The following is a 25,423-nucleotide window of genomic DNA, read 5'->3' as shown; positions in this document are numbered from 1 at the left end:
CTGCAAATAGAAAAAGCTTACAAATAATCAAACAAAAACTCCCAATGGAGTCAAAACCTTTTCTTTTATCGCTTGCAAACCACCACTAGCGTGTTTAGCATGGAAGATATTGATAATTGATGGTCGTGAAGTAAATGAGAAGGGTGCATGTCTCAAAATACCATTTACCTCTGTTTTTAAAAACTTGAGCTCTGGCACCTTTGCAAATCACTGCTTCCCTCTGCGGAGGGACTATCTATTTACTTTTATGTTGTTTCATCACCTTCTAAAACAAGCGCTAGAATTTGAGAGCATTGCTGTCACGACTTATGCATTGTCTGTAGCTAATGTTGGGTGCATCATGACTAAATCTTTTCTACCATGAATTACAATGTCTAGTCGCTGCTTGGACTTTGGAGGTTCTCGACATTTATGTTTTGCGGTCTCAGAAAGGGCTAGCGAGATACCACTATTGTCATATTATATAATGCTTGTTTTGACAATGTTTTGTTGTTTGAGATACCTTATTATTGCTCGCTAGCTAATTATCTCATTGATATGAGTTAATATAATCTTTAAAAGTTATTGTCGGCATGGTTAGTTATAATGTTGGCTGAAAACCTGGGTGCTGTTTTAGCTTATTTATGCAAACAAGAGCAAAAGAGTTCGTGGAGCCAAGACCTACCGGAGTGGGGCACCTGGGTGGGCACAACCCACCAGGGCGCACCCCCTCTCTTGGCGCGCCCAGGTGGGTTGTCCCCACCTGGTGGCCCCGCAGACCCTGAAACTGATGCTATAAAATCCCATTTTTCCAGAAAAAACAGGGAGAAAGAATTATCATGATCCACGAGACGGAGCCGCCGTCACCTCCTGTCCTTCATCGAGAGGCCAGATCTGGAGTCCTTTGGGGCTCCGGAGAGGGGCATCTTCGTTCTTCGTCATCACCAACCCTTCTCCATCACCAATTCCATGATGCTCCCCACCGGGAGTGAGTAATTTCTTCATAGGCTCGCTGGTCGGTGAGGAGTTGGATGAGATTCATCATGTAATCGAGTTAGTTTTGTTAGGGCTTGATCCCTAGTATCCACTATGTTCTAAGATTGATGTTGTTATGACTTGCCATGCTTAATGCTTGTCACTTTGGGCCCGGGTGCCATGATTTCAGATTTGAACCATTTCTGTTATCACCATTATATCCAGATTCTAGATCTGATCTTGCAAGTTATAGTCACCTACTATGTGTTATCATCCAGCAACCCCGAAGTGACAATAGTCAGGACCACTCCCGGTGATGACCGTAGTTTGAGGAGTTCATGTATTCACTATGTGTTAATGCTTTGTTCCGGTTCTCGATTAAAAGGAGGCCATAATATCCCTTAGTTTCCAATTGGACCCCGCTGCCACGGGAGGGTAGGACAAAAGATGTCATGCAAGTTCTTTCCATAAGCACGTATGACTATTTACGGAATACATGCCTACATTATATTGATGAACTAGAACTAGTGCCGTATCGCCCTAGGTTATAACTGTCTCATGATGAATATCATCCAACAAGTCACCGATCCAATGCCTACGAATTTATCTTATATTGTTCTTGCTAAGTTACTACTGCTATCGTTACTGTTGCACTTTCTACAAAACTATTGCTACCACTGTTACCGTTAACATTTCTACTGCTACTATTATTAAAACTATCATATTACTTTGCTACTGATCACGTTGCTACAGATAATTAATCTCCAGGTGTGGTTGAATTGACAACTCAGCTGCTAATACCTTCAAATATTCTTTGGCTCCCCTTTGTGTCGAATCTATAAATTTGTGTTGAATACTCTACCCTCGAAAACTGTTGCGATCCCCTATACTTGTGGGTTATCACTGCCATGCGTGCTGATCGCCAGATCTTGGAGGAGCACCTCATCTTCGCGGCCACCATCGACACCGCCACGCGGTTGTCTACTTTAATATACAGCTCGTATTGTTTTCTCGAGGCCACCGCCAGTGCCTTCCTCTATAATGTTAATATGCAATCTGATGTTTAGTTAACAGTTTGGTCCTCTGAAATGTAATGTTCAGTTAACACTTCGGTCCAACAATTGCTACATTTCGTAGTACTGTTCTCTAGCATTATTTGTTTTGTTAACTGTCTTATCTTCTAGTACATGTTTCTATTCTGCAATGTCGTGCTCAGTTAACTATTTTGGTTCAATTGGTCTGCTGTCCATTTAACTGTTTTGTTTAGTTCTACAATTTGATTTTCATTTGCTGGGGATACAATTTTGTATTGTTATGCATGCGACACCAATCGAATTTGGATGTACTCAATACATATTCTACTAATAGTATGGCAACTCTCAGTTAACCTGATCAAGATCTTCCTTATGTGTGTTGCAGGGAAACAATGGGAGACACTGCAGTTTACCATCGAGGTTTGTTCAAGCATGGTCCTTTGGCTAATAGAACATTATTGTGCAGTTGCAGGAATCATTCTAATATTTAGGTTTCTTACAATTTGGTCTTGCACATGTAGGTCCTGCTGTCAGAGGCTTAGACCCACTATTTGACCCATTTTGCATATGGGGAAATGAGATGTCCATGAATATCAGCCAAGTCAAGAAACTCAGAAAGATTGTTAGGATGAAAAAACTTTCAACGAATAACAGCAAGATCTTTGTTTGCACAATGAAGAAGACATCAGTCAACTATAGGATGGTACTAACTCTTTTACCTTGTTTTGACCCCTTGCACCATTTCAAAATTTATAACAACGATTTATGCATATCTTTGTTTTCAATACTTTTCAAAGCAGTTCACTGATGATTACCTCTCAAACCACCTGCATGGTCAAGAGGTGATGAAGGTATTCATTCAACACCCATGGTACAATATTGAAGTTTTGCTGAAGAGGATGAAGGTTGGGCGGGCAATTATCCATAGCCACTGGCCTGAAGTTGCAAGGACATTCAACATCACTTAAGGCTCAATATTTTGCCTCCGCTTCTACAGTTTCCCAGATGAGATTCATATGTATATTTACCGTGTATGATGCTACTTTCCAAAGGTTTTTGATGTTGCATGTGAAACTTGGTGCTGTTGTGTAATGGCGTAACTGAGTGCCGAAGCTATCTGATGTAATTCGATTATGAAATCCTGGTTGCTGTTATATGGATATGAAATATCTGGTGTGTTCTATAAGAAATATCAATTTGATTAGTATATGGATTATCAATAATAGGCTAATTACCCTGCTTATTTGGGTTTTCTATTGCAGACGGTTACTCAGACAGCACCGTGGGCGACGGACTCAAACAACCCACACGGTTTCTATAAAGTAGGCGTGTTTGATCAACTAACAATCACACACGGCTTCCAGCAGCGAAGTGGTTGTGTTAGGCCACCTGGCACAAACGTTTCCACACAAAGAACTATGTGTGATATACATACGAACGAAAATGATTTTCTGGGATTCACCGTGTGGGTTGTACATACGAACATAAACAATTGGGTTTCGATGCCCCGCCAGATCGCACACGGGCTCATTTTGTGTGCCAGGAGGTCCTATCCCTGAAGGTTTGTGGGTCGTGTGGGAAGGACCCCCTATCACCCACACTCAATTGGCAACGGGTCCAAATGCCATCGCGGAAAGGGGTTAAAAACTGTTTGTATAGTACGTTGCTGTACCAGTGCTTGTACATGTGTGCCATGGAGTTGTGGCCTTTCCTGGGCTTAGCATAGACATCAGTGTCATTCTCTCCTTCTTCAGGTGCAGGGATTAGCTCAGCCCACTCAGCAATGGAAGATCGGTACCTAGTACCCTCTATCATCCAGACAATCTTGCCATCTGGGTAGAAATGGGCAGTGGACTAGAATTGCATCACCATCTCATCATTCCATTTCATCAATTTCTGACCCATAAAAGCATCCACTCCATTTATTCTGAAGCTCTTATGAACTCTAGGAAAGTGGTCTTCATTGTCATCAATGAAAGTCCAGTCGACCCACTTCATGTCACTAACTATGGGCTTCTTGTCTAGGAGAACTGTCTCATAGAAATCATGTTGTTCCTTGGTGTGGAACCTGTAATCCACAGCGGTCCTTCTCCTTGTTTCATAAGGATCTATTTGCCTCCATAGTTTGGGACCTGCATCTTTCCTCAACTTCATGTTTTCAGCAATGGGATGATTTTCATCATGATCAGGTATCTTGGCCTTGAGTTTTCTGAGCACTTGGGGCTCTTCCTCTTCTTGAGATCCAAGCACTGTGGCCTTGTTCTTCTCTGCAGCAGGGATGTTCCTAGTTGATCTCTTGGGTGCAGATTGCTTTGGAGCAGTCTTGGGCTTGGATGTAACAGCCCCAGACTTAATTGCATCACCCATAAGTTTTTGTGTCTTGGGTGGAGGTGCAACATCTTCTTCCTCTTCTTTATCTTCATCAGGCTTCCATCATGGAAGGCTTTCCAATCTCTCTAGCCATGGTCTTCTTGACCCTTTCCATTCTCTTCTTGCCTCCAGCATCCTCTTCTTCCTTTGATTTCAAGATTTCAAGTGTTGAGGCCATGGCTTTTGACGTAGGCTTTCTCTGAGTACGAGCCTTCACTTTCATTCCTGGCTTGATTCCAGCAACAACAGCATGTTCTTTCTTGGTCAACTTCTTCTTGGAAGTGACCTCCTCTTCAACCACAAAATCTTCATTCTCTGAAACCGAGTTTCTCTTCCTCATCGTCCTTGTTGCTGCCTTGGGCATGTTGCTTGGGGGTGCTTCTGCTTCCATCATTAGAAGTGCTATTGGAGGGGCTAGTGCCCTCACTAAGATTCTGGTGCTCTTCTAACTTGTTCTCGCTGTCACTCTGGTCTAACATCTCTCACACTGAAAGTTGACCCTGTGAATAGATAGGTTGAGATGGAGTATATGAGTATCAAAAAGCACGACCATTTTGCAAAACAAATGAGTCAAAAACTTAGTTTTAGTTTTCTGCAGAAAGCATTTCGGAGCTACCGATATTACCAACTGGATGACACAGAAGCAGCGATGGATTCTAGACATGCAAGATCGGTCAGACAGAGATGCAGTTCGGTGACTCTGAGTTGCTAGGGTTTCACAGAGAAATGAACTCATTCACACCGATTAGTACGTTTCAGTTAGACTGAAAAATACTTGTGATATGGCCTAAGCCAAATCGGTGAGACCGAAATCCTAATATTTGTCGGTCCAAGATGAGTTCGGCGGAAACCTAAACCTAAATTTTGCATCAAATCTAATCTAACGGAGTTTTTCACTGGATAGAGTTGTCTCAATCATGGCAAGAGTATGGTGATGTCGCATGAAGCTACATCAGTATTTCCCCAAAGAGGAAGGGATGATGCAGCACAGCGGCGGTAGGTATTTCCCTCAGATATGAAACCAAGGTTATCGAAATAGTAGGAGAACCAAGCAACACAACGTAAATAGCACCTGCACAAAAACAACAACTTCTCGCAACCCGACATGTTAAAGGGGTTGTCAATCCCTTCCGGGGTATGGCGCCTCGAGATAGGCAAACGGACGTGAGGTAAATTTGTAGTAGATTGATAGATCGAACGCCAAATAACTAAATAAAAATAAATTGCAGCATAGTATTTTTGGTTTAGTAGATGTGAAAATAAAAGCAAGAGAAAAATAGATCGCAAAGGCAAATATATGAGAAAGAGACCCGGGGGCCGTAGGTTTCACTATTGGCTTCTCTCGAGAAAAATAGCAAATGATGGGTAAACAAATTACTGTTGGGCAATTGATAGAACTTTGAATAATTATGACGATATCCAGGCAATGATCATGATATCGGCATCACGTCCAAGATTAGTAGACCGACTCCCGCCTTCATCTACTACTATTACTCCACACATCGATCGCTATCCAGCATGCATCTAGTGTATTAAGTTCATGGAGAAACGGAGTAATGCAATAAGAACGATGACATGATGTAGACAAGATCTATCTATGTAGAGATAGATCCCATCGTTTTATCCTTAGTAGCAATGATACATACGTGTTGTTTCCCTTTCTGTCACTGGGATCAAGCACCGTAAGATCGAACCCACTACAAAGCACCTCTTCCCATTGCAAGATAAATAGAACAAGTTGGCCAAACAAAATCCAAATATCGGAGAAGAAATACGAGGCTATAAGCAATCATGCATATAAGAGATCAAAGAAAGTCAAATAACTTTAATGGATATAAAAAGATATGACTAATCATAAACTCAAAGTTCATTAGATCCCAACAAACACATGGCAAAAGAGTTACATCATATGGATCTCCAAGAGACTATTGTATTGAGAATCAAGAGCGAGTGATGAAGCCATCTAGATACTAACTACGGACCCGAAGGTCTACAAAGAACTACTCATGCATCATCGGAGAGGCACCAATGGAGGTGGTGAACCCCATCCGGGATGGTGTCTAGATTGGATCTGGTGGTTCTGGACTCTGCGGCAGCTGGATGAATATTCCGTCGTCTCTCCTAGGGTTTCTGCAAAATTGGGGTATTTAGAGAGCAAAGAGGTGGTCCGGGGGGCACCCGAGGTGGGCACAACCCACTAGGGTGCGCCTGGGCCTCCTGGCGCGCCCTGGTGGGTTGTGCCTCCCTCAGGGAACCCCTAGGTACAGCCAGGGCCCGTTCTGTTCCTTTTGGCCCATAAAATTCTCCGTAAAGTTTCAGGGCATTTGGCTCCGTTTGATATTGATTTTCTGTGATATAAAAAACATTGAAAAAGCAGCAACTGACACTTGGCACTATGTCAATAGGTTAGTACCAAAAAATGATATAAAATGGCTATAAAGTGATTAAAAAACATCCAAGATTGATAATATAACAACATGGAACAATCAAAAATTATAGATACGTTGGAGACGCATCAGCATCCCCAAGTGATAAAAACAAAATTTTTGATGTGGAATGGTGCCTAACATGTCATATCATATTTCTTTTCTTTATAGCATGGACATTCGGACTTTTAGTTGTTCAAAGTAATAGTCTAGTTTGGACATGATAATTTAAATACTCAAGCATATCAACAAGAAACGATGTCTTTCAAAATATCAACACTGAAATAAGTTATCCCTAGCCTGTCATGCTCAACCATTGATCCATTCATGAAACACATTCAAATATTAGTTATACCCAATACTTAAGTACGATCATATTGCCTCCTAGTTGGTGCTTTTATAAGAGGAGATGTAGACTCAAAAAAATTGCATAAAGTAAAAGAAAGGCCCTTCACAGAGGGAAGTATGGATTTGTAGAGGTGCTAGAGCTCAAAGCGAAAAACTTAGAGATAAAAACATTTTAGGAGGTGTATCCATCCCACCAATGAAAACGACTTAGAGTTCCCAATACTTTCCATGCATAGATATATCATAGTCTGTTCCCAAAAAGAAAAATAAAGTTTATTCATTTTTCCACCATACTTTCACTTTCCATGGCTAACTGTATCCACGGGTGCCCTCCATACCAACGCTTTCCAAGGAATTTATTATTTGACAACATCAAGTAAATTCATTTTTGCATTTCGGGAATGGGCATCCCTAATACATTTGCCTTACTCTCGTGCAATTACAAGTGAATAAACACTCATCATGAGAATAACACATCTAGCTTGGAAAATATTAGCCACCACTACAAAAAAATACACTTCCGTGATGATATGTGTTTGTCACAGTAGGTCGCGTTTTCTGTCATGCATGTACATCCATGACAAATTTATGATAGAATCAAGATAGTCATACCTGTGCTGTCATAGAAGTGTTCCATGACATTGCCAAAATTATCATCACGGAAATGTCCACTTCCATGACGATAAATCGCGCGTCACAGAAGTGCTTTCGTCAAGGGTGACAGACACGTGGCATCCACCGTAACAGAACGTCGTTAAGCAACCGGGTCGGATTTTGGATCCGATAACCCGTTAACAGCCACGACCAATGCCGATTTTCCACATGTAAAATTCTCATTGGCTGGCGGATCCACGCGTCAGCTCCGCATTGGCATACGTGTCACTCATCCAATGGTCGAGATGGGCCTATGATATGTTGACACGTGGACGGGCCCAAAAGTGGCCCACAAAGTTTAAATGGGCTGGCCCAACCGAAGGCCCATAAGATTTAGCGGACCATAATCGGCCGGCCTAGCTAAAGGCCCACAAAATTTAGCGGACCATATGTAGCGACCAGACCTCAAACAGTCTGATCTCTGTGCTCCGGTGTCATCCCTGGATCAGTAATGCTAACACCACACAGTACTCGGAGGATTTATAACAGAGTAGCAATCACACAGTTATTACATCGAGTGTCTCAAAAGAGAACTTATTACAATAAATATGGCTAAAGGCCATCTAAGTACGATAACATCGGAAGGATTGGAAGATAAATGAGTCCATCAACTCCAACGGCATCACTGAGTATAGAACCACGACCTAAAAACTCCTTAATCATTGTCTGAAAAGTCTACAACATTAACGTTGCAGCCTGAAACGGGTCAGCACATGGAATATGCTGGCAATGTAACACATAGAGAGTAATGGAATGAAACAGCTATACTATATGCATATTTGGCTGGTGGAAAGCTCTATGGTTATAGTTTTACGTAAAGCCAATTTTTCCCTACTTCAAAGGAATAAAATTTATTTATCTATCATGGTAGTTGTTAAACATTGAGAATGGTTGACAACATTCTCAATCCCAATTAAGCATCATCATTAAACAAAACCCAACAAAATTAATTTAGAGTAACATGTTGAGATTCACATGAAAATCCAGGTACTAGATACTCAAGATGTCCATAACCAGGGACACGGCTAATCATGATTAGTTTATTACACTCTGCAGAGGTTTGCGCACTTTTCCCCACAAGACTCGATCGCCTCCGTTTGGTTTCTCGCACTACAAGGTGTTTGAGAAGACGGATAACCGAGACGTAGTCTTTCTGAAGCGCTAGCACCTTTTGATCGGGTAGACCGTACCACCTATATCCCCTACACTGCTAGTCAACCACTGTAAGAGTTTGCACGACTTAGTCAACTATGCCAGAGCCCATAATAGCTTGTGGCTGCACACGGAAGTTTCTAGCATGAATAATCTCATGCTCCCTTTGAGCCTGGGTGGCGGTCCAAAAGAAAACAGGCAAGTCCTGGAATACCCAGGTGCCTCAATCCACCCAGATGTGTGTTTAAGTTGCCACCTTAGATAAACCATTAATTAACCAAACTCACATCTGTCATGGATATCACTCACCCAATCCACGTCTACTAGCATAGCATGGCATAATAAGCAAACGTAGAAGTAACTCCCAAAGGTTTGATAATAAACAGGTAATAGGTACTACCTCAACTACTTCCCATCCCACAATTTAATTAGGTCCTAATCATGCAATGTGTGAGGATTGATCTAATGCAATAAAACTGGGTAGTAGGAAAGGTATGATCAAAGTGTTACTTGCCTTGCTGATGATCCGCAAAACCTAGAGATTCAAAGTAACAAGCGGCGCACTCCGGGTATTCTATCGCAGACAAACAAACAAGCATACAATAATTACTCATCTAATGCACGGGTATAACTTAAATAAGAGATCTAACCAGAAGGTTCAACTTAAGAACTCCGGTTGGCAAAAAGAATCAAATCGAAGAAAGCAACGAAAATCAAACGGCGAAAGAAAACAACTTCGTTCTACTAATCTGGATCTAGGGCAAATTTTACAGTAGCAAAATCTTGTTTAAGTTGGTTAAACGGATAGAGGGTTTCGAGACGAAACTCCGGGCGCTTGAATCGCCTGATTCCGATAAACGAGCGAAAAGTTATACTAAAACGAAAATCGGATCAGGAATCGCGATCAGAAAAATCGCAAATTTAATCCGAGAAAAAGAAAAACGACGAACGTTCGCTAGAACGAACGAACGGACAAAAGCTTGCTATTTAAATAAACCGGAAAAACCGATCTATTTAAAAAAACTGAATGTAAAAAAAACCGACGAAAAAACCGATGGAAAACCGATCGGTTTTCTAAAAAAACCGGGCACGGATTTCGAGGTGGCGGCGAACCTCGGCGAGCGTGCGGGCGGGGCGGCGCATGGGCGGCGGCGGCGGGCGGCGAGCGGCGCGGGCGGGGCGACGGCGGCGGGCGGCGAGCGGGGCGCAGGTGGCGGCGGCGGGGCAGGCAGCGGCGGCGGGGTCGGGCGGCCTGGGGCGGCTCAGGGCTAGGGTTCCCCCGGGGCTGGGCCGGCTAATAAAGCCACCTCGGGCCGGAGTCCTAGCCGGACACGGCCCGTAGGTCGGTACGTTATCTTTTTTATTAACACGCAGAAGAAAAAATAAAAAGAAATACTAAACGGACTCCAATATTTCTGAAATAAATTTTCACGGGCTTCTAAAATCAAACCGCACAAGGTGAACATTTATTTGGGACCTAAAAGCAATTTTGAAAAACTCACATTTTTCCTAAATTCAAATAAAACTCCGAAAAACTCCGAAATAAAATCTTATTTGATTTTATTATTTGATCCTCAATATTTCTTTATTTTGGGAAAGTCATTTTATTCCCTCTCTCATATTTTTGTAATAGAAATAATTGATGATAAAATAAATAAAATCAAATGATCCTATTCTCAAAATTTGAGAAAACTCAAATATGAAAGTAACGAAACCCCCAACTCTCTCCGTGGGTCCTTGAGTTGCTTAGGATTTCTAGGATTAACCAAAATGCAAAAAAAAAATATGATATTCATAGATGATCTAATGTATAACATTCCAAATTGAAAATTTGGGATGTTACAAACCTACCCCCCTTAAGATGAATCTTGCGCTCGAGATTCGGGTTGGCTAGAAAATAGGTGAGGGTGGTCCTTGAGCAAATCTTCCTCTCATTCCCAAGTGGCTTCATCCTCCGTGTGGTGGCTCCACTAAACCTTGAAAAACTTGATAACCTTGCTGCGAGTAACTCGGCTGGCAAACTCGAGAATCTTAACTGGTTTCTCCTCATAGGTCAAATTGTTATCCAACTGAATAGTTTCCAATGGCAATGTGTCTCTCAAAGGTATGTCAGCCATCTCCGCATGGCACTTCTTTAACTGAGAAACGTGGAACACATCATGAACTCCTGACAATCCTTCGGGCAATTCCAACTTGTAGGCCACTTCTCCCATATGCTCCAAAACTCGATATGGTCCTACGAATCATGGCGCTAACTTCCCTTTAACTCCCAAACGCTTTGTTCCCCGAAGTGGAGATACTCGAAGATAAGCTCTATCTCTGACTTCGTAAACTGTCTACTTGCGTTTAGAATCTGCATAACTTTTCTGCCTGGACTGGGCTATCCTGAGCCTATCGCGAATCAACTTCACCTTCTGTTCAGACTCTTTAATCAAGTCAGGATCAAACAACTGGCGGTCTCCAACTTCGTCCCATGACAACGGTGTCCTGCACCTCCTCCCGTACAAAGCTTCGAAAGGGGCCATCTTCAAACTGGTTTGGTAACTGTTGTTGTAAGCGAACTCTGCATATGGAAAATTGTCGTCCCAACTAGATCCATAATCTAGCGCACAAGCTCTCAGCATATCCTCCAAAATCTGATTGACTCTCTCGGTCTGTCCATCTGTCTGTGGATGAAAAGTTGTACTGAATTCTAGCCTGGTTTCCAAGGTTTCGTGCAACTGCTTCCAGAACTTTGAGGTAAACTGGGTTCCTCTATCTGATACGATACTCCTTGGAACTCCATGCAAACATACGATCCTGGTAATGTATATCTTTGCCAACTTAGCACTATTGTAAGTGGTCTTTACCGGGATGAAATGAGCTACTTTCGTCAATCGATCAACTACAACCCAAATTGAGTCATAGCCTGAATGGGTCCTAGGTAATCCCGTGATAAAATCCATGCCTAGCTTATCCCACTTCCATTCGGTTATTGGCAATGGTTGTAACAATCCTGCTGGCTTCTGATGCTCTACCTTTACTCTCTGGCATACATCACAAACTGCTACGTACTCCGCAATATCCTTCTTCATTCTGGTCCACCAGAAAATATCGTTCAAATCCAAATACATCTTGGTATTTCCTGGGTGAATTGAATATGGTGAATCCTGTGCCCCTTGCAAAATCAACTTCCTGATCTCCGGGTCATTGGGCACGTAAACACGGTCTTCAAACCATAGGGTGTCGTGCTCATCCTCACGAAATCCTTTAGCTTTTCCTTTACTAAGTTTCTCCTTTATAGCGGCAATCTCATTGTCAGTCCTTTGAGCTTCTCTGATTCTATCCATCAAAGTTGACTGAATCTCCAATGCGGCTACATAGCCTCTCGGAACTATTTCCAAACATAGTTCACGAAGATTTTCTGCTAACTCCTTGGGTATTTCTCCCGTCATTAACGTATTGACATGGCTCTTACGGCTTAAGGCGTCAGCTACTACATTAGCCTTTCCGGGATGGTAATGCAATTTCATATCATAATCCTTGATGAGCTCCAACCATCTCCTTTGCCTGAGATTCAACTCCTTCTGTGTGAAAATGTACTTCAAACTCTTATGATCCGTGTACACCTCACAATGGTTTCCAATGAGGAAATGCCTCCATGTTTTCAAAGCATGCACTACGGCTGCTAACTCCAAATCATGCATGGCATAATTCAACTCATGAGGCTTCAGTTGTCTTGAGGCATATGAAACAACTCTCCCTTCCTACATAAGCACTGCTCCAAGTCCTCGGCATGAAGCGTTGCAATACACCTCATAATCTTTGGTCTGGTCTGGCAAAATCAACACTGGTGAGGTAACCAAACGTTTCTTCAAATCTTGGAAACTAGCCTCACATTCCTCCGTCCATATGAACTTGGTATCTTTCTTTAACAACTTAGTCATAGGCTTCGCAATCTTTGAGAAATTCTCAATAAATCTCCGGTAGTACCCTGCGATTCCAAGAAAACTCCGGATCTCCCCAACGTTAGTTGGTGCTTCCCACTTGGTCATGGTATCAACTTTAGTGGGATCAACTGCTATACCTTCTCCAGATATAACGTGTCCGAGGAATCCTACTTCCTTCAACCAAAACTCACATTTGCTGAACTTGGCATATAATTGATGTTCTCTGAGCTTTCCATGTACCAAACGCAAATGTTCCTTATGTTCCTCTTCATTCTTTGAGTAAACCAGGATATCATCAATGAACACCATGACGAACTTATCCAGAAACTCCATAAACACTTTGTTCATCATGTTCATAAAATAGGCAGGTGCGTTAGTCAGACCAAATGACATAACGGTATACTCGTACAGCCCATACCTGGTGGTAAAAGTTGTCTTCGGAATATCCTGTTCTTGAATCTTCAACTGGTGGTATCCTGATCGCAGATCGATCTTGGAAAATACCTTAGCTCCTTGCAATCGATCGAAGAGATCATTGATCATCGGTAGTGGGTACTTGTTCTTGATCGTTACTTCATTCAATCCTCAATAATCAACAACCATCCTTAACGATCCATCCTTCTTCTCCACTAGAAGTACTGGCGATCCCCAAGGTGAAGAACTTGGGCGAATATATCCCTTATCCAGTAACTCCTTAATCTGCTTCTTAATTTCCCCCAAATCCTTTGCTGGCATCCTATATGGTCTCTTTGATATTGGCCCTGTGCCTGGCAATAGCTCAATCAAAAACTCAATATCTCTATCCGGTGGCATGCCTGGCAACTCCTCTAGAAATACTTCAGGGAAATCCCTTACCACTGGTACTTCCTCCTGCACAACTCTTGTTAGGCAATTTACTAGAGTCCTCTTTGGCACATGCCGGGATACATACTTGACCCTTCTCCCTTCTGGGGTGGTAAGCAAAATTGACTTACCATTCAATATTCCCTTCATACTTTGATAACCAATCCATGCCTAATATCACATCCAATCCTTGGGATTCCAATACTATTAGGTCTGAGGGAAAAACATAGTTACCAATCCTTAATGGTAACCGATCACACCATAGACTAGCCATATATTCTGCTCCAGGCGAGGTTACTAACATGGGTGACCTAAGGGCTTGGGTTGATAGGTTATACTTATCCACAAATCCCCTTGAGATGTATGAATGCGATGCACCAGTGTCAAAAAAGAACGAGTGCAGTAAATGACTTAACCAAAAACTTACCTATTACTGCATCAGGCTGAGCTTCAACCTCCTCCATGCTAACGTGGTTCACCTGTCCCCTGTTCAAAGGGTTCGGCTTCTTCCCAAAACTTCCATTTCCATTTTGGCCTTCAGGACATTCATTGGCATAGTGTCCTGTCTTCTGACACTTAAAGCAAGTGACTTGGCTCAGGTCCTTCTTGGCTGGGGTTGATGGGTTTGTGCGATTCTGGCCGTTGCTTCCTCCATTGCCATTACCATTCTTGGTGCCATTGTGATTGTGCGAGCTACCTCCTGCATGGGTGTGCTGAAAATGTCCTCCCGGTCTAGGGGTAAAACGTGGCTTCTGCTGAGCTCCTGAAGTGTACTTTCCTTGTCCATACTTCCTCTTGTGATTCTCAATTTGCTGCTGCTTCCCTTCAATCATAAGAGCACGATCTACCAACTCCTAGTAGTTGTTGAAGGTGGCTACCATCAACTGCATGCTCAACTCATCATTCAGTCCTTCCAAAAACTTCTCCTACTTAGCTGCATCCGTAGTGACGTCATCTGGTGCATAACGTGCTAACTTACTAAAGTCCTCGACATACTGGCCAACTGTCCGTCCTCCTTGGCGCAAGTTGCGGAACTCATGCTTCTTCATGGCCATAGATCCTGCTGAAACATGGGCAGTACGAAAAGCCTGCTGAAACTGGTCCCATGTGACAGTGTCGACAGGGAAAGTGGCTGTGAAATTCTCCCACCATGATGCTGCGGGTCCTTCAAGCTGATGTGCGGCAAACTTCACCTTCTCCGCATCTGTGCATCCTGCTGTGGTCAACTCCCTAGCTGTCTTGCGGAGCCAATCATCTGCTACTACCGGCTTGGTGCTACTGGAAAACACCGGCGGATTCAGCCTAAGAAAACGGGCTAAGTGGTCAACAGGTGGTGGTGGTGTTGGTGGGTTGTTGTTGTTGTTCCCCTGATTCTGATTCTGGACTAGCAACTGCATCAATGTGTTCTGCTGCTGGATCAACTGGGTGAGCTCCGGTGGAAAGGCAAATCCGGGGTCACGTCTCGGAGGCATCTGAGGGGTTTAGAAAAGATGAGATATAAGAATAGAGGGGGTCTAAAGAGAAAACACTACCCATATGCACATGAGGCAAAAACAAACAATTCACTTCATTCAATCAAACAAGGGCATACAATCGATCTATCTATCGCAAAAGTGCTCGGACTACTATATTTACATGGTGGACTACTACTACTAATGAGGTGGTCTACTAGAAATATTCTTCGGTTGCAGACTCCATGATATCAGCTCCAGCTTCATCAACATAGTCATCATCGCTACTATATGGATCCGAGTCGGTGTCGTCGATGATGATGTAGTCTTCCGGGCTAATCTCCTTGGTTTCTTCGTCTTCCTCCACTGGTGTAGGGCCTCCCATAAATATTCCAATCTTCTTGATCAGGTCGTCATTCTTCTCCAGCAATACTTTAATTTCCTCTTCATTATCTTCACGTGTAGCCTTGAGTTCTTCCTCCAGTTCCTTGATTCTAGTCTTGGCCTTCTTCAGATCTATCATGTGGGCACACATCTGGTTCTCCTATCGTTGAATGTGCTAGTTTAACTCCTGGATAAAAGCTGTGATTGATCTATCCTTCCTGGTGTTGATCATCTCCCAGTGCTCATCTCAGCGCCCACAAATCTGGTAGATAGTATCCTTGAGATCCTTGCGGTAGACTTCTCCAATGCGTCCCATGGCGATGTGAGTTGCCATGCTCTTTCCTAGACTCCAAGTTGGTGCATCAAAAGAGAACTCTATGGGCTCAGTGACTGGCATGAACATCCTTCCTGGAACTTGAACTTGAATCATCCAGCGCTCTTCTTCAGATAAAGTGGCGCTGTAGGTTCCGGTGAAGGTTGGTACTCCTATATTCAGGTATCTAGTGACTTCCTTCAAATGACGTCCAGAGGGTGTATCTTCATCCGGTTGTGTGAACTTGTTCCTTGCATCCGCCATCCTAAAGAGTAGAAAAGATGAGAAGTCAGAAGATAAGAGAGTGAAAAGTGATCTAGGTCTTTTAGCTTAGTGGTCGTGTCCTACAGTCAGCGTGTGCTCTGATACCATCTCTGTAGCGACCAGACCTCAAACAGTCTGATCTCTGTGCTCCGGTGTCATCCCTGGATCAGTAATGCTGACACCACACAGTACTCGGAGGATTTATAACAGAGTAGCAATCACACACTTATTACATCGACTGTCTCAAAAGAGAACTTGTTACAATAAATATGGCTTAAGGCCATCTAAGTACGATAACATCAGAAGGCTTGGAAGATAAGTGAGTCCATCAACTCCAACGGCATCACTGAGTATAGAACCATGACCTAAAAACTCCTTAATCGTCGTTTGAAAAGTCTGCAACATTAACGTTGCAGTCCGAAACGGGTCAGCACTTGGAATATGCTGGCAATGTAACACATAGAGAGTAATGGAATGAAACAGCTATACTATATGCATATTTGGCTGGTGGAAAGCTCTATGATTACAGTTTTGCGTAAAGCCAATTTTTCCCTACTTCAAAGGAATAAAATTTATTTATCTATCATGGTAGTTGTTAAACATTGAGAATGGTTGACAACATTCTCAATCCCAATTAAGCATCATCATTAAACAAAACCCAACAAAATTAATTTAGAGTAACATGTTGAGATTCACATGAAAATCCAGGTACTAGACACTCAAGATGTCCATAACCGGGGACACGACTAATCATGATTCACATGAAAATTAAACATAACCGGGGATACTCAAGATTCACATGAAAATTAATTTAGTTTATTACACTCTGCAGAGGTTTGCGCACTTTCCCCACAAGACTCGGTCGCCTCCGTTTGGTTTCTCGCACTACAAGGTGTTTGAGAAGACGGATGACCGAGACATAGTCTTTCAGAAGTGCTAGCACCTTACGATCGGGTAGACTGTACCACCTATATCCCCTACATCTGCTAGTCTACCACTTTAAGAGTTCGCACGACTTAGTCAACTATGCTAGAGCCCATAACAGCTTGTGGCTGCACACGGAAGTTTCTAGCATGAATAATCTCATGATCCCTTCGAGCCTGGGTGGCGGTCCAAAAGAAAACAGGCAAGTCCTGGAATACCCAGGTGCCTCAATCCACCCAGATGTGTGTTTAAGTTGCCACCTTAGATAAACCATTAATTAACCAAACTCACATCTGTCATGGATATCACTCACCCAATCCACGTCTACTAGCATAGCATGGCATAATAAGCAAACGTAGAAGTAACTCCCAAAGGTTTGATAATAAACAGGTAATAGGTACTACCTCAACTACTTCCCATCCCACGATTTAATTAGATCCTAATCATGCAATGTGTGAGGATTGAGCTAATGCAATAAAACTGGGTAGTAGGAAAGGTATGATCAAAGTGTTACTTGCCTTGCTGATGATCCGTGAAACCTAGAGATTTGAAGTAACAAGCGGCGCACTCCGGGTATTCTATCGCAGACAAACAAACAAGCATACAATAAGTACTCATCTAATGCACGGGTAAAACTCAAATAAGAGATCTAACCAGAAGGTTCAACTTAAGAACTCCGGTTGGCAAAAAGAATCAAATCGAACGAAGCAACGAAAATCAAACGGCGAAAGAAAACAACTTCATTCTACTAATATGGATCTAGGGCAAATTTTACAGTAGCAAAATCTTGTTTAAGTTGGTTAAACGGATAGAGGGTTTCGAGACGAAACTCCAGGCGCTTGAATTGCCTGATTCCGATAAACGAGCGAAAAGTTATACTAAAACGAAAATCGGATCAGGAATCGCGATCAGAAAAATCGCGGATTTAATCCGAGAAAAAGAAAAACGACGAACGTACGCTAGAATGAACGGACGGATGAACGCTCGCTATTTAAATAAACCAAAAAAACCGGTCTATTTAAAAAAACTGAATCTAAAAAAACCGACGGAAAACCGATTGGTTTTCTAAAAAAACCGGGCACGGATTTCGAGGCGGCAGAGAACCTCGGCGAGCGTGTGGGCGGGGCGGCGCATGGACGGCGGCGGCGGGTGGCGAGCGGCGTGGGCGGGGCGGCACGTGGGCGGCGGCGGCGGGCTGCGAGCGGCGGCAGGCGGCGGCGGCGGGGTCGGGCTGCTGGGGCGGCTCGGGGCTAGGGTTCCCTCGGGGCTAGGCCGGCTTATAAAGCCAGCTCGGGCCAGAGTCCTAGCCGGACACGGCCCGTAGGTCGGTTCGTTATTTTTTTGATTTACGCGCAGAAGAAAAAATAAAAAGAAATACTAAACGGACTCCAAAATTTCCGAAATAAATTTTCACGGGCTTCTAAAATCAAGCCGCACAAGGTGAACATTTATTTGGGACCTAAAAGCAATTTTGAAAAATGCACATTTTTCCTAAATTCAAATAAAACACCGAAAAACTCCAAAATAAAATCTTATTTGATTTTATTATTTGATCCTCAATATTTCTTTATTTTGGGAAAGTCATTTTATTCCCTCTCTCATATTTTTGTAATAGAAATAATTGATGATAAAATAAATAAAATCAAATGATCCTATTCTCAAAATTTGAGAAAACTCAAATATGAAAACCCCCAACTCTCTCCGTGGGTCCTTGAGTTGCTTAGGATTTCTAGGATCAACCAAAATGCAAAATAAAATATGATATGCATAGATGATCTAATGTATAACATTCCAAATTGAAAATTTGGGATGTTACACCATAATGGGCCGGCCCAGCTAAAGGCCCACACGATTTTGCAGACCATAATGGGCCAGCCCAGCTAAAGACCCACAATATTTTGCAGACCACAATGGGCCGGCCCAGCTAAAGGCCCACAAGATTCTGCAGACCATAATGGGCCGGCCCAGCTAAAGGCCCAACATTCTCTGTCAAATCGGCCCATCAACGGCATGTCCTAAACTTGTCATGAAAGCGGCCCATGGTCACTTATGGCCCGTTAACAGTCCGCTAAGTAATTGGGCCGAATTACGGCCCGGTGTATTTCCGACCTGAAGGTCCGACTTCATTTGGGCCCATTTACAGGCCATCAAAACTTTCGGCCCATAAACGACCGTGAAGGATTTGGGTCATATTCGGCCATGTCTGACATTCGGCCTGTTAGAGGCCTGCTATAGCTTTGGGCCACTTTCGGCCTGTTAACGCCGGACGTAAACCATGGGCCATATGTGGCCCAACGTCATATCGGGCCCATTAACGGCCCATATAAAAATGATGATAATCTAGCCCGACCAAAGTTCCGGCCTGTTAAAGGCCCGTGTATTAGGTCGGCGCATTTACGGCCTGTCCGAATTTCGGCCTGTCAAAGATCCGCATCGTAAATGGGCCACCATTTCGGCCTGCTAACTCCAGTGGGTTATTTGGCACAATCAGGGCCCAATCTCACTTTCGGTCTATTAAAGGCCCATGTTTTTATGGGATCGAGATATTTACACCTGTAAACGGCCTATTTTTATTGAGGGCCCAAATTATGTTTAGGCCTGTTAAAGGCCCACTATGGGCACAGGCCTACCAGAAAAATATGAAAGCTTATGCTGATTTAGGCCCAGATATTTTTTGTGGGCTACATGCCAATTTTGGCCTGTAATCGTTTTTAGCCCAATTGGAATGGGCCCGACGTATGTTGGCATGTTGGGCACCTACGAAGCTTTCGGCCGAATACATTACTAAGATAAACCTACACTATACAAAATAGCGTCGTAATTACTACAGCCTGAGGCAACATCATAAATGTTGTATCACAACAAAATAAATTCCAACCATACAACAAAAGGCCTGTTGGCATAAAGTTTATAGTCCTTCTAGATAAAAGCACCATCAGATGTATAGAAGCACAGATCATTTGACCTGAGTGCTAATGTTTCAGGCTGTAGAATCTGATGGAGCAGCACGATCTCCACCTTTTTTCCACCATTGCTCTTGAACAACGAAGCGAATGTCTGATAGTCTGGTTTAAAAACCATTCATATCTTGACGACATTTCTCAACCACTATTCTTGTTTCCGAAACAACGTCCATTAGGGATTGGACTTGTGTCTGGAGCACAGATATATCACTCTGTCTAGTAGGAAGATTTTGTTCAGTAGGCAATTTGGGCGAGGTTACCTTGACAACCAACCCAGAATTACGTAGGAAGGTGCTTTTTGCACTGTTAGTGGAGAGATACTGACGCATTGCAGCAAGAGGTGACATTGTGCCTGTAGTAGACTCGTCACCTTCAGGTGGTTGTGGCTGTTCAATCATTTGTTCCATAGCTTCCTGAAAGTTTGAACTTGTAGATTAGTGTACCAGATAAGTTAGTAATGAGATAAAAACAAACAAAGTAGGTTAAACATTTATACATAACTTATTTTTGCGAACTACTGTAATACATTAGCATGTATTGTAGTGCCAACTACATAATAAAATCACTTTCGGAACATATGTCCATGTAGCATGCCTACTGTATTGTCTATTTCCTCACATTCGTTGACATCTAAGGATAAAAAGACATGGTTTAAAATAGGATGAATATAGTATGACATCATTCATATCATGGGCAAACAGATATAAAGCAAACAGGCTATTTTATCATTGTGTGCGCACGTGAACATAACAACTAGATTACAGATCAAGACCAAAAGAATATCCTTCATCTCTTTTAAACCATGTAAGGTGAAATGGTACGTTAAGACAACTGTGAATAAAAGTGAATAGAGTAACTGACATTGGCTGCAAACCAAGTAGTTAAATGTACACATCACAATACCAATCAGTTCAAGGCAAGAGGAGGAAAAGGACTTACAACAGCGGCTTGAACTGGTGTGCTCATGCCCTTCATCTTGCTGGTGTGGCAATCCTTGAAGATTTGCACTGCATTCGGTTCAGGTTCTTTTTGGTCCGTGCGGGCTTTCCTCTGTATTTGGAACAAGTCAATATAGATACGATAATATGGCACAAGAGCCTCGCAGTGTGCAATATGGCTACGAGATCCTGTTATCTGTTGGAATTTCACTTTAGAACGGTTGGTTTTGTTCTTCAAACATTTAGCCTAGAAGAAGATACACTTGTAAGGCACATATATAAATACAAGTTCAATATGTGGTCTAATCAAATACATATAGCCTACCTGATACTTTGGATCAGACCACTGTTTAACGAGGGCTGTCCAGTCTTCATCTATAATATATTCCACTGGAGATGTTTGGGCGATTTCATTGTTAGCCTTGCCTTCAAAGTGAGATTTTCTAAGGTGGTACCGATACTGTCGCAGAGTAGACTAAAAAACATGAGTGCATGCTTGTTTAGTTGCATCATCTTTCGGATCCAACTTGAACCTCATCTGTTGAAAAAAGAATGTGAGTCTTATTAGGAGGAAGCTAGAAAGTATGGGACAGAGCAAGACAATATTACTAATTGTGATGAATAACATTACTAAAGGATAAATGGTCAAGGAAGGTGTTAAAATGGGTATTGTCTTACTCATTCCTGTACTGGATCCACATTGGGAGGATACATGCATGACACCTAACGGCAACGGCTGCCTCTGATACTAACTTGGCTGACTCTCTAGCATCACGTGGCCTTTTTAAACTTGCCTCAAAATGGATCTCCATTCTTCCTCCTTTAGATTTTATTAATCTGTCAAGCATTATCCCTGATGTCTGTTTCCGCTTGCGCCGTGGTGCTAGTTCAACAACGAATATGGAAAGTGTTAGTGTACATCAAACCGTGAGAGTACATATAAAGGAGCATGCAACTGCAACTTGACTCGGTCAGGTACCGTCTTGGTGTTGATGCTCATGAGGTTCATCTGATCTTGCCAAGTCCTATTGTGTCAGCAGTGCTTCAGAAGTAGTGTTAGGTGTGAAGGCAGCTTGGGAACTGGCCAGTTCTGGAGCAAACGAACGAGTAACTGGTTGAGATGCTGGTACAGTTGAAGCGGATGCTGCAGCTGGTGGAGCAGGTGATACTGTGTTTGTAGATTTAGCCGGTGGACTTGGACCTTCTGCTGCACTATAAGTACCAACAGAATCTCGACGGTAGAACCTTTTCCGTTTCGCCCGACGAGTAACAACACCCCCTACTATATTATTTTCCTTGCTCTTTTTGACTTTTCCATGTCAAGCTGTACCCACAACACAAAAGAATAAAATCACTCTTCAGAACGCATTGATGCATGATACAGACAAGCAATACTTTGATGTAAGACAACCGTATGAGGATGGAATATGTAAGAAAAACAGGACGGCATGGCATATTCACAGATACGATGTGCAAACTACGAAGAAGGATTTTCAAGAAAATAGAAGTAATGCAAGCTAGACACCATATGAAAGATGCAACCAATATTACTCTTCCAAGTTAAAAGTGTCTTGTCATAAGTGGCAATTCGAAAAATTAGAAGCAATACAACATAGAAATCAATGCAAGATGCAACCACTATCAAACTGCCATGTTAAAAGCGTCCAATCATGAGTGACCGATGCGGGATACACAACAACAGTACTTTGATGTAAGAACATGGTATGATAGATAGATGCAGTGTATTCTAGACACAGAAAGCCATGTCATATGCACATGTATAACGTATAAACTCAGCAGGTGCAATTTAATCAAAATAGAAGAAATACAGGCTAGACAACATATGCAACATGAAACCAATTACAAAATACCAACTTAGAGCAAGCACCTGCGATGGTGGAGTACGGGAGATGAACTCATCATGTAGACTTGGAACTTCAACTTCATTAGCAGTAGCAGGGGCAAATCTAGAGAGTCTCTATTTGCGTCAGTGTGGAGGACCACCAACATCCCCTAACTTACTCTTTTCCTTCCTATTTTCTGATATTGCCTTATGAAGTCAAAACCACAAGAACATGAATAAAATTAGCTCTGCATAACTGGTAGATGCATGATACAGACGAACACTACTTTGATGTAAGGCAAGCACAGGATATGAGGATGGAATATATACAAAAAAGACAATGTTTCATATTCACACGTACGATAAGAGGATGGAATATGTATGAAAAAACAGTAAGCGGAAGGCATTTCAACAAAATTAGAAGAAATGAAAGCTAGGCACCATATGAACATGCAACCAATATCACTCTATCAGGGAAAAAGTGTCTCGTCGTAAGTTCCATTTCAAGAAATTAGAAGCAGTACAAGCTAGAAGAGAATGCAAGATGCAACCTACATCACAGTCCCAAGTTAAATGTGTCTTACGGGTAAGTGATCGTTGCAGGTATAAGTTGTAAGCTACGCAGATGCAATTCAACATAATCAGAAGCAATAACAACTAGACATCATACGGAAAACGCAACCACGTATAACAGTTCCAAGTAAGAGCAAGCACCTGTGATGGTGGAGTAGGGGAGATGTGCTCATCATGTACACGTATGTTCTAGAAAGAGGAACGCGTGTCATATTCACAGGCATTATGTGTAAAGTAAGCAGATGCAATTCAAGTTAGAAGCAATACAAGCTAGACATCATACGCAACATGCAACCACATATAATAGTGTCAAGTTAGAGCAAGCACCTGTGATGGTGGAGTAGGGGAGATGTGCTCATCATCTACACAGCTACGTTGACTGTCCAGCCTTGTGTTGTCTTGCGAATCTTGTTGGGAGGAAGGCGGAGTAGAATCTGTAGAGACCCCCTATTTGAGTTGCTCCGAAGGACCACCATGATCCACTGTTGGACTAATTTCCTTCAGCTGTAATGATTTCGCATTGTGAAGTCAAACCAATAAGAAAAAGGAATAAAATTCGCTCTTCAGAACTCATTCATGCATGATACTGATGAACACTACTCGGATGTATTTGACCAAATTAAAAGATGAAACCATATGAAAGATGAAACCAATATCACTCTGCCAAATTAAAAGGGTGCCCTAACAAATGTATTTGACCAAATTAGAAGCAATACATGGCAACATGCTAGAAATAATATGCAGTATGCAACGAATAAAGGTGACTCATCGTAACTAATTGATGCATGATACAGAAGAGAGGTAGTTTCATGTAAGAACAAGGTTAACACATAGATGTAGTGTGTACCAAAAATAGGAAGGCATGTCATATTCACAGGTATAGTGTGTAAACTAAGCAGATGCAATTTACCCTAATTAGAAGCATTACAAGCTAGACACCGTATGCAACATGCAACCACATATCACACTGTGAAGTTAGAGCAAGCACCTGTGATGGTGGTGTAGGGGAAGTGCGGTCTTCAGGTACAGAGCTACATTAAATTTCTTCATTTAGGCTTGCTGTTTCTTCAGAATCATGTGGAGAGGATGAAATTGCATTCTTTATAAGAGTATTGCGTCTCATATTAACCCACGCGCGTGACTGTCTCATCATAAGCAATAGACGCAGGATACACAAGAACTTGGTGTGATAGGCAGATGTAGTATGTACCAAAAACAGGAAGGCATGTCATATTCACATGTATAATGTGTAAGCTAAGGAGATGCAATTTAACAAATTAGGAGCATTGATGATGGATACACAAGAAAAGTAGTTTGATGTAAGAACATGGTTAATAGAAAGACGTAGTATGTACCAAAAACAGGAAGGCATGTCATATTCACAGGTATAATGTGTTAACTAAGAAGATGGAATTTACCCTAATTAGAAACATTACAAGGTAGACACCATATGCAAGATGCAACCACATATCACACTGCCAAGTAAGAGCAAGCACCTGCGATGGTGGTGTGGGGGAATTGCGGTGATCAACTAGAGAGCTACGTTGACTATCTTCAGTTAGCCTTGCTGTTTCTTGAGAATCATGTGGGGAGGATGACACTGCACTATTTAAACAAGTAGGGCGTCTCACAGTAACCCACTCGGGTGACTGTCTCATCATAAGTGATTGACGAGGGATACAAAAGAGCATTAGTTTGATGTACAAACATGGTTAATAGACAGATGTAGTATGTATCAAAAACAGGAAGGCATGTCATTATCAAAGGTATAATGTGTAAAGTAAGCAGATGCAATTTAACCAAATTGGAAGGAATACAAGCTAGACACCATATGCAACATGCAACCACATTTGACAGCACGAAGTTAAAGCAAGCACCTAGGATGGTTGTGTGTGGCAATTGAGATCATCAACTGCAGAGCTACGTTTACTGTCTCCAACTGCTAACACTTCACCCATTAGAGCGCTGAAACACTTAGTGCTTATCTTCGAATTACACTGGAGCGACTTCTGTCTTTTCTTTTCTGCATTCATCAACACTGCGTCAGAGTCTGAAATACC

The sequence above is a fragment of the Triticum urartu genome, chromosome 4A (assembly GCF_056163025.1).
Source record: "Triticum urartu cultivar PI428250 chromosome 4A, HENAU_Tu73, whole genome shotgun sequence".
Classification (NCBI taxonomy): Eukaryota; Viridiplantae; Streptophyta; class Magnoliopsida; order Poales; family Poaceae; genus Triticum; species Triticum urartu.
Note: the sequence above shows the minus strand (reverse complement) of the source record.